An 18,932-nucleotide genomic window follows, 5' to 3' on the forward strand; every position below is an offset into this window, starting at 1 on the left:
GTTCTGGTTTTCTTAGTTGGATTTTGTTTTTATTTTTTATTTATTTTTTTTAAATTTAATTTTTTGTTATTCAATTACAGTTCTCCCATATTTTCCCCATTGCTCCCCCCTCCCATCCCATCCTTTCTCCCACAATTATATCCCTCCCCGTTGTCCATGTCCATGAGTCATTCATATACGTTCCTTGACCTGACCCTTCCCTTACTTATCCCCCTTCTCTCCCTCCCCCCTCCCCCCTACTGACTACTATTCTAGTCTTTGCCTATTTAGTTCGTTTGTATGTGTTGCTCTTTAGTTTCCTGTATTGGGTGATATCATATGGTATTTTGCTTTCTTTGCCTGGCTTATTTCACTAAGCATAATTCTCTCTAATTCCATCCATGTTGTCGCAAATGGCAGGAGTTCCTTCTTTCTTTCTGCTACATAGTACTCCATTGTGTAGATGTACCACAGTTTTCTGATCCACTCATCCACAGACGGGCACCTAGGCTGTTTCCAAAACTTAGCTATTGTAAAGAGGGCTGCTATGAACATAGGGGTGCATAAGTTCTCTTGAATTAGGGTTTCAGGATTTTTCGGGTATAATTCTAGCAGTGGAATCACTGGTTCAAAAGGCAGTTCCATTTTTAGTTTTTTGAGGTAATTCCATACTGTTTTCCATAGTGGATGCACCAGTATGCACTCCCACCAACAGTGCAGTAGGGTTCCTATTTCTCCACATCCTCGCCAGCACTTGTTGCTTGTTGATTTGTTGATGATGGCCATTCTGACAGGTGTAAGGTGGTATCTCATTGTGGTTTTTACTTGCATCTCTCTGATGGCCAATGATGTTGAGCATTTTTCATGTGCCTATGGACCTTCTGTATGTCCTCTTTGGAGAAGTGTTTGTTCAGGTCCTTTGTCCATTTTTTAATTGGGTTGTTTGTTTTCTTGATGTTGAGTCGTATAAGCTCTTTATATATTTTGGAGATCAGTCCCCTGTCTGTGATATCATTGGCAAATATGTTTTCCCATATGGTTGGTTTCCTTTTCATCTTGCTGATGTTTTCTTTTGCTGAGCAGAAACTTTTTAGTTTGATGTAGTCCCATTTGTTTATTTTTTCCTTTATTTCTCTTGACTTGGGAGATGTATCTGTGAAGATATTGTTACGTGTGATATCTGAAATTTTCCTGCCTATGTTTTCCTCTAGGACTTTTATGGTATCACGGCTTACATTTAAGTCTTTAATCCATCTTGAGTTTATTCTCGTGTGTGGTGTAAGTTGGTGGTCTAGTTTCATTTTCTTGCACATCCCTGTCCAGTTCTCCCAGCACCATTTGTTAAAGAGGCTCTTCTCACTCCATTTTATGTACCTTCCTCCTTTATCAAAGATTAGTTGACCATAGAGGCCTGGGTTTATTTCTGGGCTTTCAATTCTGTTCCACTGATCTATATGTCTGTTCTTATGCCAGTACCAGGCTGTTTTGATCACAGTGGCTTTGTAGTATTGTTTGATGTCTGGTATCGTGATTCCTCCTGCTGTGTTCTTCTGTTTCAAGATTGCTTTTGCTATTCGGGGTCTTTTTTAGTTCCATATGAATTTTTGGAGGATTTGTTCTAGGTCAGTGAAATATGTCATTGGTATTTTAATAGGGATTGCATTGAATTTGTAAATTGCTTTGGGTAGTATGGCCATTTTGATGATGTTGATTCTTCCCATCCAAGAACATGGTATTTGCCTCCATTTATTTGTATCTTCCTTAATTTCTTTCTTCAATGTTGCATAATTTTCAGTGTACAGGTCTTTTATCTCTTTGGTTAAGTTTATCCCTAGGTACTTCATTTTTCTTGTTGCTATAGTAAATGGTATTTTCTTTTTTGCTTCTGTCTCTGATATTTTATTGTTGGTGTACAGAAATGCCTTAGATTTCTGTATATTTATTTTGTACCCTGCTATTTTGCCAAATTCACTTATTATATCAATTAGTCTTTTAGTGGAGTTTATAGGGTTTTCTAGGTATACTATCACGTCGTCTGCAAATAGTGATAGTTTTGCTTCTTTTTTCCCAATTTGGATGCCTTTTATTTCTTTGTCTTGTCTGATTGCTGTGGCTAGGACTTCCAACACCATGTTTAATAGAAGTGGGGAGAGCGGACAGCCTTGTCTAGTTCCTGATTTCAGGGGGAATGCTTTCAGTTTTTGTCCATTGAGTATGATGTTGGCTTCAGGCTTCTCATATATAGCCTTAATGATGTTAAGGTATGCTCCCTCTATTCCCATTTTGCTGAGTGTTTTCAACATAAATGGGTGTTGTACTTTATCAAATGCTTTTTCTGCATCTATAGATATGATCATGTGATTTTTGTCTTTCATTTTGTTTAGGTGATGTATTATATTTATTGATTTGCGAATATTAAACCATCCTTGCATCCCTGGGATGAATCCCACTTGATCATGGTGTATGATCTTTTTGATGTATTGTTGGATCCTGTTTGCCAAAATTTTATTGAGGATTTTAGCATCTATGTTCATCAGTGATATTGGCCTGTAGTTTTCTTTCTTTGCTGTGTCCTGACCTGGTTTTGGGATTAGGGTAATACTGGTTCATAGAAAGAGTTTGGGATTTTTCCCTCTTCTTCAATTTTTTGGAATAGTTTGAGGAGGGTAGGAGTTAGTTTTTCCCTAAATGTTTTGTAAAATTCGCCTGTGAAGCCATCCGGTCCAGGGCTTTTGTGTGCAGGGAGATTTTGGATTACTGTTTCAACTTCCTTTTTTGTTATTGGTCTGTTGAGATTTTCTACTTCTTCTTGATTCAGTTTTGGAAGGTTATATGTTTCTAGAAATCTGTCCATTTCTACTAGGTTGTCAAATTTCTTGCTATAGAGTTGTTTGTAGTAATTTCTTATAGTTGTTTGTATTTCTGAGGTATCAGTCGTGATTTCTCCTTTTTCATTTCTGATTTTGTTTATTTGGGTCTTCTCTTTTTTTTCTTAATGAGCCTGGCTAGAGGCTTGTCAATTTTGTTTATTTTTTCAAAGAACCAGCTCCTAGTTTTGTTGATTTTTTGGATTGTTCGTTTCGTTTCTACGTCGTTTAATTCTGCTTTGATCTTGATGATTTCCTTTCTTCTTTTTGCCCTAGGCTTTGTTTGTTGTTGCTGTTCTAGTTCTTGTAGCTTTATGGTTAGGTTTTTTATTTGAGATTCTTCTAGCCTTTTCAGATATGCCTGTATTGCTATGAACTTCCCTCTTAGGACTGCTTTTGCTGTGCCTCATAGGTTTTGGGCTGTTGTGTGTTCATTGTCATTAGTTTCTAGAAATTTCTTGATTTCCTCTTTGATGTCATTGTTAACCCATTCATTATTTAAGAGCATGTTATTCATTCTCCATGAGTTTGGGTGTCTTTGATTTTTTTCTCTGAGGTTGATTTTTAGTTTCAAGGCATTGTGGTCTGAAAAGATGCTTGATATGATTTCAATTTTCTTGAATTTGTTGAGGCTTGTTTTGTGTCCTATTATGTGGTCTATCTTTGAAAATGTCCCATGTGCCTTTGAAAAGAATGTATATTTTGCTTCTTTGGGGTGAAAAGTTCTATATATATCAGTTAAGTCCATGTGGTTTAGTGTGTTGTTCAATGCCTGTATATCCTTGGTGTTTCTTTGCTTGGATGATCTGTCTATTGTTGATAATGGAGTGTTGAAGTCCCCTACTATGAGTGTGTTGTTGTTAATATCCTTCTTGTGCTCTTCTAGTATTTTCTTTATGTATTTGGGTGCTTCTATGTAGGGTGCATATATGTTTATCAGTGTTATATCTTCTTGATAGATTGTCCCCTTAAGTATTATGAAATGCCCTTCTTTGTCTCTTTTTATTGCCCTTGCTTTGAAATCCATTTTGCCTGATATGAGGACTGCTACCACAGCTTTTTTTCATGTCCATTTGCTTGGAATACTTTTTTGTATCCCTTTACTTTCAGTCTGTGTAAATCTTTTGTTTTGAGGTGTGTTTCTTTTAGACAGCAAATATGTGGGTCCTGTTTTCTTATCCATTCCGTTACCCTATGTCTTTTAATTGGAGCATTTAATCCATTTACATTTAAGGTTATTATTGACGTGTATTTATTCATTTCCCTTTTGTATCTCTGTTCCTCTACTCTTTTTTTTTGTTTTGTTTTTTCTCTTCCTTTTTCTTAGAATATTCCCTTTAGCATTTCTTGCAATGCTGGTTTGGTGGAGATGTATTCTTTTAGTCTTCCTTTGTCTGAGAAACTCCTTATTTCACCTTCTATTTTGAATGAGAGCCTTGCTGGGTAGAGTATTCTTGGTTGTAGGCCTTTGTTTTTCAGTGCTTGAAATATTTTTGACGATTCCCTTCTGGCTTGTAATGTTTCTGTTGAGAAATTGGTCGATAGCCTTATTGGAGCTCCCTTGCAAGTTATTTGCTGTTTTTCTCTTGCTGCTTTTAGGATTCTCTCTTTGTCTTGGAATGTTGCCATTTTAACTATGATGTGCCTTCGAGTGGGTTTTTGGGGGTTCCTCTTTATTGCAACTCTCAGTGCTTCTTGGACTTGCATAACTTTTTCTCTCAGCAGGTTCGGAAAATTTTCTGTCACTATTTCTCCTATCAGTTTTTCAATTCCATGCTCCTTTTCTTCTCCCTCTCTTATTCCGATGATCCTTAAATTATTTTTCCTAATGCTATCCTGTAATTCCCTTACATCTTGTTCATATTTTTTCAATCTTTTTTTCATTTTGCTGTATCATTTGAGAATTATTACCTACATTATCCTCTAACTCACTAATCCGATCTTCTGCTTGGTTTAGTCTGCTTTTGACTGATTCTACTGTGTTTTTCCGTTCAGAGACTGCATTCTTCATTTCTTCCTGGTTCTTGTTGATAGTTTCTATGTCTTTTTTTATGCTGGCGTAGTTCTCTGCAAGTTCCCTGTAATTTTCTTGGAGCTGCTGGTAACTCCCTTGCAGGTTGTCATAGTTGTTTTTGAGGTTGTCGAGCATATTGAGCTTCTTCACCACCATAGTTTTGAATTCCATGTCTGACATTTGGGCTATGTCTATTCCATCTACCTCTCTTTCTGGGGATTCCTCTTTTCTTTTCATTGAGAGGTTGTTTCTGTGTCTTACCATGTTGGATTCTTGTTGTTTGTTTTTGTTATTTGGATTTGTCTGCTTTGCCTTCCCACCTTTGTGGTATGAGATTTTTTATGGTAGATCTGGGGGTTTCAGTGGTGCAGTCTCTTCGATCTCCTGAGCCTGATGTTCTTGGGGTACCTTGTATATCATTTGTTTATGCTGTCTGATTATATTTCAGATTTTTTTTTTTTTGTTAGGATATTCCTTCTGGCTTGTTGATTGAGAGTCACTCTAGCCACTTTATCTCGAATTCTTTTGTGGAGATGTCAGTTCAGTCTTCTTGTGTCGTCTTCTTTTTCTGCATCCACAGCTGGTCTAATGTGATGGGTCAGAGATTCCTATTCCTTGCAGCAGTGGTGTGTGCGAGGTGGCCGGCAGGGCGCAATGCAAGGCAGCCAAGAGCCCACCTCAGGTCTGCCACGCCGCACTCCAGGAAAGCAGGCCACGCTGCTCTCTGGGGAAGCTGGCGAGGTGTTTTTTTATTTTCACTCAAGCATCAGTGCGCACCCAAAGCGGCTGGGGAACTAAGCTCAGGACTGCCGCGCCGCGCTCCTAGAAAGCAGGCCGTACCAAGCTCCGGAAAAGCCCTCCAGGTGTTTTTTTGGCTCGAGCACCAGTGGGTGCCCAAGGTGTCCGGGGAACTAAGCTCCGGCCTGCCGCGCCATGCTCCTAGAAAGCTGGCGGCGCTGCGCTCTGAGAAAGCCAGCCGCGCTGCACTCCGGGAAAGCCCTTGAGGTGTTTTTTGGCTCCAGTGCCGGTGTTCCCCCAAGAGCTGGGGAGCTAGCCTGGGCAAGTGCTCTGTGCTCCAGATTCCGGCCTGGTACTTTGGCCTGGCGCCCACTGGGCTGGCCAGGGGCGACTGCGCACAATCTTCTGCGTGTCCAGTGGGCCCTCCCTGCGCCCATTGGGTCACTGATTTTATGTCTGTTGGCGTGTGTCCGAAGGGCACCTGAACGCACAGCCCTGTGCACCTGGGCCAGTGGATGAGGGCACTTCCCTATGCGCGCCCCCGTGACCCAAGGGGAGGGTTGGGGAGTGGATGAGCACACTACTGCCCCTGCGCTCCTCAAGAATGGCCTACCACCCCCAAACTTTCCTCCCCTCTCCACCATCCACTAGAGAAAAATATAAAGGAGAATTATGTTCTCACTTGCCCGGCAGCACGCTGTCTCCTGTCCTTCAACGCCAATGCCACTTAGTCGAGTCTGGTCTCTGCCAGCGGGCAGAGATCCGCTCTCCTCCCAACACCTCTCCCGGGTAGCCTGCAGTCGCCAAAAAGCCTTTGTTTACTTCCAGCCACAGCTCCAGCAGCCGTCCCAGTCAGGAATCCTGTTTCGTCCCCTTTTTCTCCGCTATCCTCACTAAACAGGTTGTTCCCAGATGGATTTTCTCTAATCCAGCAGTGCCTTGGCTCGACTCTTGCCAGTGTCCAGCTGCTCACTGAGATGTTCTGTCTGCAGTTAGCCCAAACTGCAGAAGGGTCTTGGGAGCCTGAAACCGCAGCCTCTCCTCACTCCTCTGCCATCTTCCCCCTCTGTTTTTATTTTTTAGATTCAGTTGTTGATAGTTGTGAGTTTGTTGTCATTTTAGTGTTCGTAGTTTTGATCTTTTTCTTAAATAAGTCCCTTTAACATTTCATATAATAATGGTTTGGTGATAACGAACTCTTTTAGCTTTACCTTGTCTGGGAAGCAGTTCATCTGCCCTTCCATTCCAAATGATAGCTTTGCTGGATAGAGTAATCTTGGCTGTAGGTCCTTGCTTTACATCACATTGAATACTTCTTGCCAGTTCCTTCTTGCCCGAAAAGTTTCTTTTGAGAAATAAGCTGTTATTCTTATAGGAACTCCTTTGTAGGGAACTCTCTGCTTTTTTCTTGCTGCGTTTAAGATTTTCTCTATCTTTCTTTCACTTTGGCATTTTAATTATGATGTGTCTTGATGTGGTCCTCCTTGATTTTAGCTTGTTTTGGACTCTCTGTGCTTCCTGGACTTTTATGTCTATTTCCTTCGCCAAATTTGAAAATATTTTTCTTCATTACATTTTTACATAAGCTTTCAATTTCTTGCTCATCCTCTTAACCTTCTGGCACCGCTATGATTCGGTTGTTGACACATTTAAAGTTGTACCAGACATTCTTAAGCCTCTCCTCATTTTTTTCAATTCTTGTTTCCTCATTCTGTATTGGTTGACTGTTTTTCTCTTCCTTATATTCCAAATCATTTATTTGAACCCTGGTTTCCTTCCCTTCACCATTGGTTTTGTGTGGATTTTTCTTCATTTCACTTAGCATAGCCTTGACTTCTTCCCTTACGAGTCTGCCATACTCAAGCATACTGTCAAGCCTGTGAGCATCTTTATCACTAGTGTTTTGAATTCTGTGTCTGTTGGGTTGGCTATCTTCTCGTTGCTTAGTTCTCCCACTGGAACCTTAATATGTTCCCCTTTTTGGGCCATATTTCTCTGTCTCCTCATCTTGACAAGCTCCTGTGTTTGTTTGCCTCTATGTCTTAGGTAGAGCTGTTGCTCTTTTTATGTTGTAAGGGGCGGAGCCTTAGGTATTTGTCAGTACAGGATGATTCATTTCACCATGTTTTGGCACTGTACATGGAGGAGAGGTCAGAGTGAGAACAATGCCACTTGCTCAGCACTTGCCCCTTTTCCAGGCACTTCTCCCACTTTCTATGGGACTGGAGCCCCTCTAGCTCTTGCCCTGGTTGTTGTTTCCAGAGAGGGTGGGTCTGCAGACATTCTAGGACCACGGGGACCCTTTAAACAAGCAGACTCTGCTGAGAGACTGGCAGTTTCTTCCTCTACCCTAACCCCACTGGTTTGCACAGTCAGTAGCAATGAGGCTTGATTTTCCCTGGTGCTGGGACCATGGTCTGGTCAGGAGCTCAGAACACTCCCAGGTGTCCCTCCTTGCTTTTTAAAATGTGTGACTGCACTTTCCGCTGGCCTGCTGCTGCCACCCTGCCACCACACTGCATCTTCTGCCCGGGCTCCACCCCTCCTACCTGTCTGGATGAGTATTTCTTCTCTATATATTTGTTTGTTGGACTTCCATGCAGCTTGATTTTCTGGAACTTCTGGTTGTCTCCAGTTTTGAGGTAGTTGTATTCCTTCTGAGTTGTGGTGGGAGACCCAACGTATCTGTCTAGGCCTTCATCTTGACCAGAAGTCCTGGAATGTTCTGTTTATAGTGTTTGGTTCTAGTGTCTTCTTTGTGCCCATCTATTAACAGGTGGAGGGGAGAAAGGCTGAACAGACTCATTGCTGTTTTATCCATTGTAGGGATGTTCATATGCTGAGCACTGGGAAGGCGACGGGTCCAGCTACAGCAGCAGCAGCAGTGAGAGAGCCTATTTATTTAGATTTAATTAAATGTATTGGGCGACATTGATTAAAAAGATTATATAAGTTTTGAGTGTAGATTTCTATAATATAGGACCTGTATATTGCATTGTGTGCCCACCACAGGCTTGCTATTTTAGACTTGGTCAATTTTCTATTATTCATATAGATACTATAAATTAAAAATGTTTTTCCCTGGCCAGTGTGGCTCAGTTGGCTGGAGCGTCATCTCATAACCAAAAGGTTGCAAGTTTGATTCCTGGTCAGGGCACATACCTAGGTTGTGGGTTTGATCCTGGGTCCAGGCATGTCAGGGAGGCAAACAATCAATGTTTCTTTCCTTTCCTCTCTTTCTAAAAGCAATGAAAAAAAATATCCTCAGCTGAGGATTTAGAAAAATATTTTGATTTGGAACACCAATATTAAAATTTTTTGAACATGTACCACTTATTTGTTTACCAATCATATATACATGTACATATGTATAAATAATATATAACAAATGTGTATGATATATATTACAAACATACATAAAAATAGAAATGCCAAAGGATATGATAAAATAAGTATAAATAGAAGTTTTACAATATTTTCTTTCTGTAGTCTAATGTATTATCTGTGTACTCCCTAGAATTGTGTATCCTACTTGGAAGACCACTGGGGTCTAGCTTATGCCTCAATTCAAGTCAATTAAATTTAACAAGTACAGGTATCCCCCATATAACATGGTACTTCTATAACATGGTTTCACTCTAACATGATATGACTGTAGAAGATATCCAAGAATTGCTGGTAGAAGAAGAAACTGATGAAGCAATTTTGGTGGAAATGACATCTAGAATGTGCCAAGATAAATTAGGGGACAATAGCACTGATGAAAACAAAGAAGTTAAACAGTTTACTCTAAAAAGCATAAAGAAAGGCCTAGACTTAGCCGAACAGTTAAAGTCATATTTCTTAAATGAAGATCCTTGTACTGAAAGAAGCACAAGGATTAACAGAGAACCTCAAAAGTGCTTAGCACTGTATAAAGAAATTTATAAAGCTCTCTCAGCTAAAAGCAAGCAATCTAAAATAACAAATTTTTTGCAAAAAACTAGAGCATAGAAATCAAGATAATGCTGAAGAAAGTTCAGAGGATGAGGATATCTTGTCAAAAAGAAAAGGCATTTGGGAGACTTCCAGCCAAGATGGAGGCCTAGACTGACACGCTCCATCTCCCTCCACAACCAAGAAGGACTACAACTACCGCAAAACCAGAAATAACCAGAAGTTCCAGAAACTAAAGCTACATAGAAGTCCAACATATAAAGTTATAAACAAGTGGTGCTCATATGGACGGGTAGCAGGGGCAAAGTTGGAGTGGAGAGATCAAGTTGTGCTGTCGAGGGCAGCTGCAGCGATGAGCAGTGGGACTGCGATAAGCACAGACACCCGTATTTAAGGGGAGGCGAGAAGCACCAGGGGAGCACCCCTGACTGCAGTCCAGACCCGTCAGCTCACGATTCCAATGCTGGGGAAGGTAGACCCCAATTGCCTCAGACTGTGAGGCCCAGAGGGCATGGGGATGGAGAAGTAGGCTCCCGGGCTCTGAGCGAAGAGTGAATGACAGGAATCCATCTTGGACCCCCGCCCCCACACAAAGTGCCAAAGTGTGGTGAGAAGAGTCGCCCAGTAGTGATGAGTGCGCGGGGCTCCGCCCCCTATAGCAAAGAAGGTGTGACAGCCTCGCCCAAGAAGGAAAGGTAAACAAACCTGTCAGGATAGCAGGTATCATGATAGAGATACCAATCACGCAGCAGACCAGAAAGCAAATACATGAATTAATGAATGAAAAGACAGATAATCTTTCTGAGGCTCATTTCAGAGCTATAGTTATAAGACAGCTTACAGAAATAACAGCTGGACTTAATCAAGATGGGGAAGGAATGAAGGCTAGTCCTACTGAAATGAACAAAAACACATACAAAACAAGTGGCGAGGGAAGAAAAACCAGGGATCAAATCAACAAATCAGAACATAGGGAAGGAACAGTCAACCAGTGCAGAAAGAGGAAATAAAAAGTGAGGAAAATGAGGAGAAGCTCAGAAACCTCTGGGACAACTATAAGACAGTGGATATCTGAATTATAGGGTTGCCAGAAGGTGAAGAAGAAGAACTAGAAATTGAAAACTTATGTGAAAAAATAATGAAGCAGAACTTCCCTAACTTGGGGAAGGAAATAGACTTACAGGTCCAGGAAGCACAGAGAGTTCCAAATAAAGTGGACCCAGAAAGAACCACATCAAGACAGATTATCATCAAAATGTCAAAAATTAAAGATAAAGAGAGAATCTTAAAAGCAGCAAAAGAGAAGAAGAGAATTATGTACAAAGGGGTCCCAATTAGACTATCAGCTGATTTCTCAAAGGAGACCCTGCAGGCAAGAAGGGACTGGCAAGAAATATTCAAAGTAATAAAAAGCAAAAACCAGACTTCCAGCCAAGATGGAGGCTTAGACGGACGTGCTAGGTCTCCCTCTACAACTAGAGAGGAATACAACTACTTCAAAACAAAGGATAACTAGAAATTCCAGAAAATAAAACTACACGGAAGCCCAACATATGAAGTTATAAACCAGCGGCGCCCTTTGGGCAGGTAAAAGCGAAAGGTGGCAGAGCTGTTTGCAGTCGCACCTGGGACAGCGGCGGGGAGAACAACCCCGGCTGCAGTCGAACCCCCGGCAGCTCGCGACCCCAACGCTGGGGAAAGCAGCCACCACATCGCATTGAACAGTGAGGCCCAGGGGGGCGGGAGGACGGATCCCGGTCTCCTAGCGGAATAACTGTGTGAATCCATCTTGGACCCCCGCCCACAAAGAAAGCGCCACAAGGCTGCGAAATAGGTCGCGGACAGGCACCGGTCGCTGGATTGTGACGACAAAGCACCACGGCACAGCAAGAAAGGCTGCCGAACGGCGGCTGGTCGCTGGGACATTACGAGTACACAGGCACTGCCCCCTACAGCCGGCTCAAGAAAACAAAACGCATCTGTCAAAATGAGGCAGACAACTATACAAATCCCGGTGGCAAAGCTCACCAGGCAACAGATGGAGAACCTGACAGATGAACAGATAAGAAACCTGTCAGAGGCTCAGTTCTGGGCCATTGTTATCAGGTGGCTTACAGAATTCACAAAAGATCTGGAAAAAGATGAGAAAGAAGCGAAAAACACTCATAACGAAAGGAACAAAACCACATACGAGACAGATGGTGAGGAAAAAAAATCCAGAGTTCATTTCAACAAACTGGAATATGGAGAAGGAACAAGAAGTCAACCAATGCAGGGAGAGGAAATGGGAAGCAACGATGAGAGGATCAGAAACCTCTGGGACAGCTATAAAAGGCCCAACATAAGAATCATTGGTTTGCCAGAGAGCGAGGAAGATGAACTAGAACTTGAAAAATTGAGTGAAAATATAATAAAGGAGAACTTCCCAGACTTGGGGAAGGAAATAGACTTACAGGTCTAGGAAGCACAGAGAGTTCCAAAAAAACTGGACCCAGGGAGAACCACTCCAAGACACATTATAATCAAAATGTCAAAAATTAAAGATAAAGAGAGAATCTTAAAAGCAGCAAGAGAGAAGAAAAGAATTATGTACAAAGGGGTCCCAATTAGACTATCAGCTGAATTCTCAAGGGAGACCCTGCAGGCAAGAAGGGACTGGCAAGAAATATTCAAAGTAATGAAAAGCAAAAACCTACAACCACGAATACTCTATCCAGCGAAATTGTCATTCAGAATAGAAGGGCAGAGAAAGTGTTTCCAGGACAAAATAAAACTGAAAGAGTTCATTAGGTCCAAACCACTGTTATATGAGATGTTAAAGGGACTGGTTTAGAAAAAGGAGGATCAAGACAATGAAATCTAAAATGAAAACTGCATCACAAGAAACAACAGAAGCTAGGGAATTGAAACAAAGGCAAACTAAATAGGCAACGAGAGTGGAAAAAGAACTATAGGTACGGGGAACATATTGGGGGGAGGTCAACAGGGAGGGGGATGGGGAGAGGGAGGGAGATGATATAGGAATTAAGGATCATGGTAGGAGGGAATGGAATAGACAGAGAGAGGTTGAGAAGAACTGTATGCACAACTAATGGACATGATCTAAAAGGGGGGGACAACTGGAGGGAGGGGGGCCACCGGGTGGAGGGTAGCAGAGGGAAGGGAAATTGGCACAAATGTAATATTATAATCAATAAAACACATTAAAAAAAAAAAAAGCAAAAACCTACAGCTACAATTTCTCTATCCAGCAAAGCTGTCATTCAGAATAGAAGGGCAGAGGAAGTGCTTCCAGGACAAAGTAAAACTGAAGGAGTTCATCAAATCCAAACCACTGTTATATGAGATGTTAAAGGGACTTGTTTAGAAGAAGGAGGATCAAAACTATGAACATTAAAATGAAAACTGTATTTCAACAACCAACAACAGAAGCTAGGGAACTGAAACAAAGGCAAACTAAGTAGGCAACGAGAGTGGGAAAAAATTATACGTGTGGGGCACATATAGGGGGGAGGTCAGCGGGGAGGAGGAAGGGTGGGAAGGGAGGGAGATGATGCAGGAATTAAGAAGCATAGTAGGAGGGAGTGGAGTAGACAGGAAAATGTTGAAAAGAACTATATGCACAACCAATGGGCATGGACGAAGGGGGGGAAACTGGAGGGAGGGAGGTCACTGGGTGGAGGGGAGAAGAGGGCAAAGTAATTGAGACAACTGTAACAGCATAATCAATAAAACATATTAAAAAGAAAAGGCATTCAGTTAATGGAGCTTAGTAGTGATGATGCAAACATTACTTAATTCATATTAATATGTATACTTTTGATGAAAATTGCTTTAATAAAGGCATTTCTCTTAATTATAAAAATACAATAGTATGTTTTTTTTTTAATTTGTGAAACCTAACCCCCCTTTTGTACTAGTTCTTTGTTTCATATAACATGGATTCGCATAACGCAGCACTTGTTAGGAACCTAACTACCATGTTATATGGGGGTTACCTGTACGCTGAATACTATTGTAGGTCCTGTGAGAAATGAATAAAATTTATAGTATTATTCCTTTGCTCAAAGGACTCACACTCTTATGGAAAAAGTCTTATATTATTAAAATATTTTTAAAGATTTATTTCTCTTTAGAGAGAGGAAAGGCAGAGAGAAAGAAAGGGAGAGAAACATCGATGTGTGAGGAGACTAGGCTAACAACCCATGCATGTGCCCTGACCAGGAATCAAACTGGCAACCTTCCACTTTGCAGGACGATGCCCAACCTACTGAGCCACACACGTCAGAGTGACTACTGAAATATTGTTAGACAAAAACAATAGTGAGCAACAGCTGTAAACAATAATTAATTAATAATATATGAATAAACTATGTTTCATGTACTCACAATGGTAAGCCTACCTTTGCCCACCTCTGTAAACATAGTTTTTAAAATAAAACAATAAAAACATAATAAAGTGATAATGCCATTTATAATAAAGTGAACAATGGAATGTAATCGGGTTCCAAAAATACAGTGGTCACTGCAGTGAGAGAGCAACACTGGCTTCAAACTAATGAAGAAGCTTTCTCTTAGAAGATATAGTCATAGTCATCTCAACCTCTAATAAGCTTTTCCACTGCCCAGCCATCCTACAACTTTTCTGTAGTCAATTATGTTCCCACTAGCTACAATAACTGCTTAAATCCTTCTCCATTCTCAAATTCTACTCCCATATATTTATCAAGTAATCATGCCTCTTCATAGGAAAAAATAATAAAAGTCAATAGAAAGAAACTTAGCCGTGCTACTGTCTCAGAAACTTATATCAATAGTTATCCCTCATTTCCTTAAGGAGCCTTTCCCTCATGACTTAAAACATATTTCAGTCTCCTGCAATAAAATGTAAAAGACCTAACTTCTTCACATATACTGCCCTATCTCTGTCTTCCCCATCACAGTCAAACTTTTAAAAAATATATTTTATTGATTATATTATTACGGTTGTCCCAATTTTTCCCTTTCCCCTCTCCACCTGGTACCCCTCTATTACCTTTGACAATCCCCTGCTTAGTTCATGTCATGAGTTATGCATATAAGTTCTTTGGCTATTCCATTTCCTATACTATTCTCAACATCCCCTGTTTATTCTATACCTACCAATTTGTACTTCTTAATCCCTTCACTTTTTCCCCCATTCTCTCTCTTACCCTACCGGTTGATAACCCTCCAAATGATCTCCATATCTATTATTCTGTTTCTGTTCTGCTTGTTTGCTCAGTTTGTTTTTTAGTTTAAATTGATAGTTGTGAATTTATTGCCATTTTAATATTCACATTTTGATGTTCTTTTTCTTAAATGAGTCCCTTAAACATTTCATATAATAATGGCTTGGTGATGATGAACTCCTTGAGGTTTACCTTGTCTGGGAAGCATTTTATCTGCCCTTCCATTCTAAATGATAGCTTTTCTGGATAGAGTAATCTAGGTTGTAGGTCCTTGCTTATCATCACTTTGAATACTTCTTGCCAGTTCCTTCTAGCCTGCAAAGTATCTTTTGAGAAATCAGCTGATATCTTATGGGAACTCCTTTGTAGGTAACAATCTGCTTTTCTCTTGCTACTTTTAAGATCCTTTATCTTTAACCTTTGACATTTTAATTATGGTGTTTCTTGGAGTGGAACCTCTTTGTGTCCACCTTGTTTGGTACTCTCTGTGTTTCCTGGACTTTTATGTCTATTTCCTTCACCAAATTAGGGAAGTTTTCTTTCGCTATTTTTTTTTTTAAATAAATTTTCAATTTCTTGCTCTGTCTCTTCTCCTTCTGGCACCCTTTTGACTTGAATGTTTGTACATTTGACATTGTCTCAGAACCTTCTTACTCTATCCTCATTTTCTGGTTTCTTTTTACTTCTTGTTGTTCTTATTGAAGGTTTTTTTTCTTCCTTATGTTCCAAATCATCCGTCTGATTCTTGGCTTCATCCACTCCACTGTTGATTCCCTATAAAGTTTTCTTTATTTCACTTAGTGTAACCTTTATTTCTGCCTTGGTCATTTTTATGCTCTTAAAGTACCCAATGAGTTCTTTGAGCATCCTAATAACCAGTGTTTTTGAATTCTGTATCTGACAGATTGCTTATCTTCATTTTGTTTAGTTATTTTTCTGGAGCTTTGTTCTGTATTTTCATTTAGGCCATATTTCTTTGTCTCCTCATTTTTGCAGCCTCCCTGTGTTTGTTTCTATGTATTAGGTAGAGTTGTTTTGACTCCTTGTCTTAGTAGCATGGACTATTGTTGAAAAGTGCACCCATAAGTTGTATGGGGTGAAGCCTTAGGTAATCACCAGGACAGGGCAACCCAAGTGAAGCAGGTTGATGGAGTCTCAGATATGGTATCAGTGCTCTGTGACTCTGTGTTGGGGAGGGCTCAGAAAAGGGACAATGGCAGCTGCCTGGTCTCTGGGGTTTTGTCCTGGAGGAAGCTGTCTCCTGGCACTGACCCTGATGCTAGACACTTCCATTTCTCCCCATATGCCACTGGTGCCCTTCAAGCTTCTTCTCTGGTGCTGGAGCCCAGAGGGAGTAAGTTTGCTAAGTCCTAAGACCACTGTGGGCCCTTTAAGAGGACACAGCTGAGAATCCCTCAGTTTCTTCCACCTCCCCAATGCTTACTGTTTTTTTATAGTCAAAACTTATGGGAACTTATCTTCCTGGCACTGAAATCCTGAACTGGGTGGTCTGGTATAGGGCTGGGATCTCTTGATCTCAAGTTATCCCTCCCAATTTTTATCCACCACACACGGATCTGGAACAGCCCATTCTTTATCTCCCTGTCTCCACCCATCCTACCCATCTCGATGAAGGTGACTTCCTTAATTCTTTGGTTGTCAGGCTTCCATGCAGCTTGACTTTCTGATGATTCCAGGTGATAGTTGTTTGGTAATTTAATTGTAATTTTTGCTGTGGTTGTGCAATAAGGCAAGCCATGTTTACCTATGCTTCCATCTTGACTGAAGTTTCAAATTTCTTTAAAGAATATTTTTCTATACTGACTGTATCTATGTTCTCCTGGCCCATTTTTTTAAATTGAATGTATTGGGGTTACATTGGTCAATGAAATTGTATAGGTTTTAAGAGTACAATTCTACAGTACATCATCTTCACCTTGCATTATATGCTCACCATTCAGAATCAAGTCTCCTGACTTCCAGCCAAGATGGAGGCTTAGACGGACACGCTCAGTCTCCCTCTACAACTAGAGAGGAATACAACTACTTCAAAACAAAAGATAACTAGAAATTCCAGAAAATAAAACTACATGGAAGCCCAACATACAAAGTTATAAACCAGCGGCGCCCTTTGGGCAGGTAAGAGCGAAAGGGGGCGGAGCTGTTTGCCATAGCACCAGGGACAGCAGCAGGGAGAGCAGTCTCAGCTGCAGTCTAACCCCGGCAGCTTGCAACCCCAACGCTCGGAAAAGCAACCACCACATCGCCCCGAACAGTGAGGTTCAGAGGGCGGGAGGACAGATCCCAGTCTCCTAGCAGAATAACTGCGGGAATCCATCTTGGACCCCCGCCCCCACACAAAGCGCCACAGCATTGTGAAATAGGTTGTGGTTAGCCACTGGTTGCTGGGCAGTGACGACAAAGTGCCACAGCGCAGCGAGAAAGGTTGCTGGACCACCGCCGGTCGCTGGGTTGTGACGAGTACACAGGCACTGCCCTCTATAGCTGGCACAAGAAAGCAAAACGCATCTTTCAAAATGAGGCAGACAACTATACAAATCCCGGTGGCGCAGCTCACCAGACAACAGATGAAGAACCTGACAGATGAACAAATAAGAAACCTGTCAGAGGCTCAGTTCAGGGCCATTGTTATCAGGTGGCTTACAGAATTAACAAAAGATCTGGAAAAAGATGAGAAAGAATTGAAAAACACTCATACTGAAAGGAACAAAACCTCATACGAGACAGATTGTGAGAAAATAAAATCCAGAGTTCAAATCAACAAACCAGAACATAGAGAAGGAACAAACAGTCAACCACTGCAGAGAGAGGAAATGGGAAGCACGGATGAGAGGATCAGAAACCTCTGGGACAGCTATAAGAGATCGAATATACGGATTATAGGATTGCCAGGGGGCGAAGAAGAAGAACTAGAAATTGAAAAATTAAGTGAAAATATAATAAAGCAGAACTTCCCAAACTTGGGGAAGGAAATAGACTTACAGGTCCAGGAAGCACAGAGAGTTCCAAAACAACTGGACCCAGGGAGAACCACTCCAAGACACATTATAATCAAAATGTCAAAAGTTGAAGATAAAGAGAGAATCTTAAAAGCAGCAAGAGAGAAGAAAAGAATAATGTACAAAGGGGTCCCAATTAGACTACCAACTGACTTCTCAAGGGAGACCCTGCAGGCAAGAAGGGACTGGCAAGAAATATTCAAAGCAATGAAAATCCAAAACCTACAACCACGAATACTTTATCCAGCAAAGCTGTCATTCAGAATAGAAGGACAGAGAAAGTGTTTCCAGGACAAAATAAAACTGAAAGAGTTCATTAGATCCAAACCACTGTTATATGAGATGTTAAAGGGACTGGTTTAGAAAAAGGAGGTTCAAAACTATGAACACTAAAATGAAAACTGCATCACAAGAACCAACAACAGAAGCTAGGGAATTGAAGCAAAGGCAAACTAAATAGGCAATGAGAGTGGAAGGAGAACTATAGATATGGGGAGCATATTGGGGGGCAGGTCAGCAGGGAAGGGGGAGAGGGAGGGAGATGGTATAGGAATTAAGAAACATCGTAGGAGGGAATGGAATAGACAGAGAGAGGTTGAGAGGAACTATATGTACAACCAATGGACATGGACTAAAAGGGGGGGACAAGGGGAGGGAGGGGGGCCAGCGGGTGGAGGGGAGCAGAGGGCAGGGAAATTGGAACAAATGTAACACTGTAATCAATAAAACACATAAAAAAAAACAAAAAAACAAAATCAAGTCTCCTTCCATCACCATTTTTCCCCCATTTACCCTCTTCCACCTGCTTCCACCCCCTCTTCCCTCTGGCAATCACCATACTGTTGTCTGTGTCCTTGAGGGGTTTTTTCCTTAATTCCTTCACCTATTTCACCCAGTCTCTCAGACCCTTCCCCTATGACAGCTGCCAGTCTGTTCTCTGTATCTATAAATCTGTTTCTCCTGCTCCATTCTTTAGCTCACACTAACCTGGCTTTAGCCATCATCACTCAACTGAACAGTACTCAATAAGGTCGCCAATTGCCTCCATGCAGATATATAAATACAGTAGTCCCTCTCTATATTGCGGTTCACTTATCGCAGGATTTAAAAAAATATTATATTTAATTATTTATCACGGATTTTTCACTATATCGTGGGATTTTGCGGT

The 18,932-nt window shown here is 41.1% G+C and overlaps 1 protein-coding gene across 1 annotated transcript in view; it reads right to left on the reverse strand.

Moving 5' to 3' along the window:
• The window catches only part of ADGRG4 (adhesion G protein-coupled receptor G4), a 154,468-nt gene that overhangs the window by 78,530 nt on the left and 57,006 nt on the right, over window positions 1–18,932 (reverse strand). The window lies entirely within an intron of this gene.

The sequence above is a fragment of the Furipterus horrens genome, unplaced genomic scaffold (genome assembly GCF_987537825.1).
Source record: "Furipterus horrens unplaced genomic scaffold, mFurHor1.1.pri manual_scaffold_17, whole genome shotgun sequence".
Taxonomy (NCBI): domain Eukaryota; kingdom Metazoa; phylum Chordata; class Mammalia; order Chiroptera; family Furipteridae; genus Furipterus; species Furipterus horrens.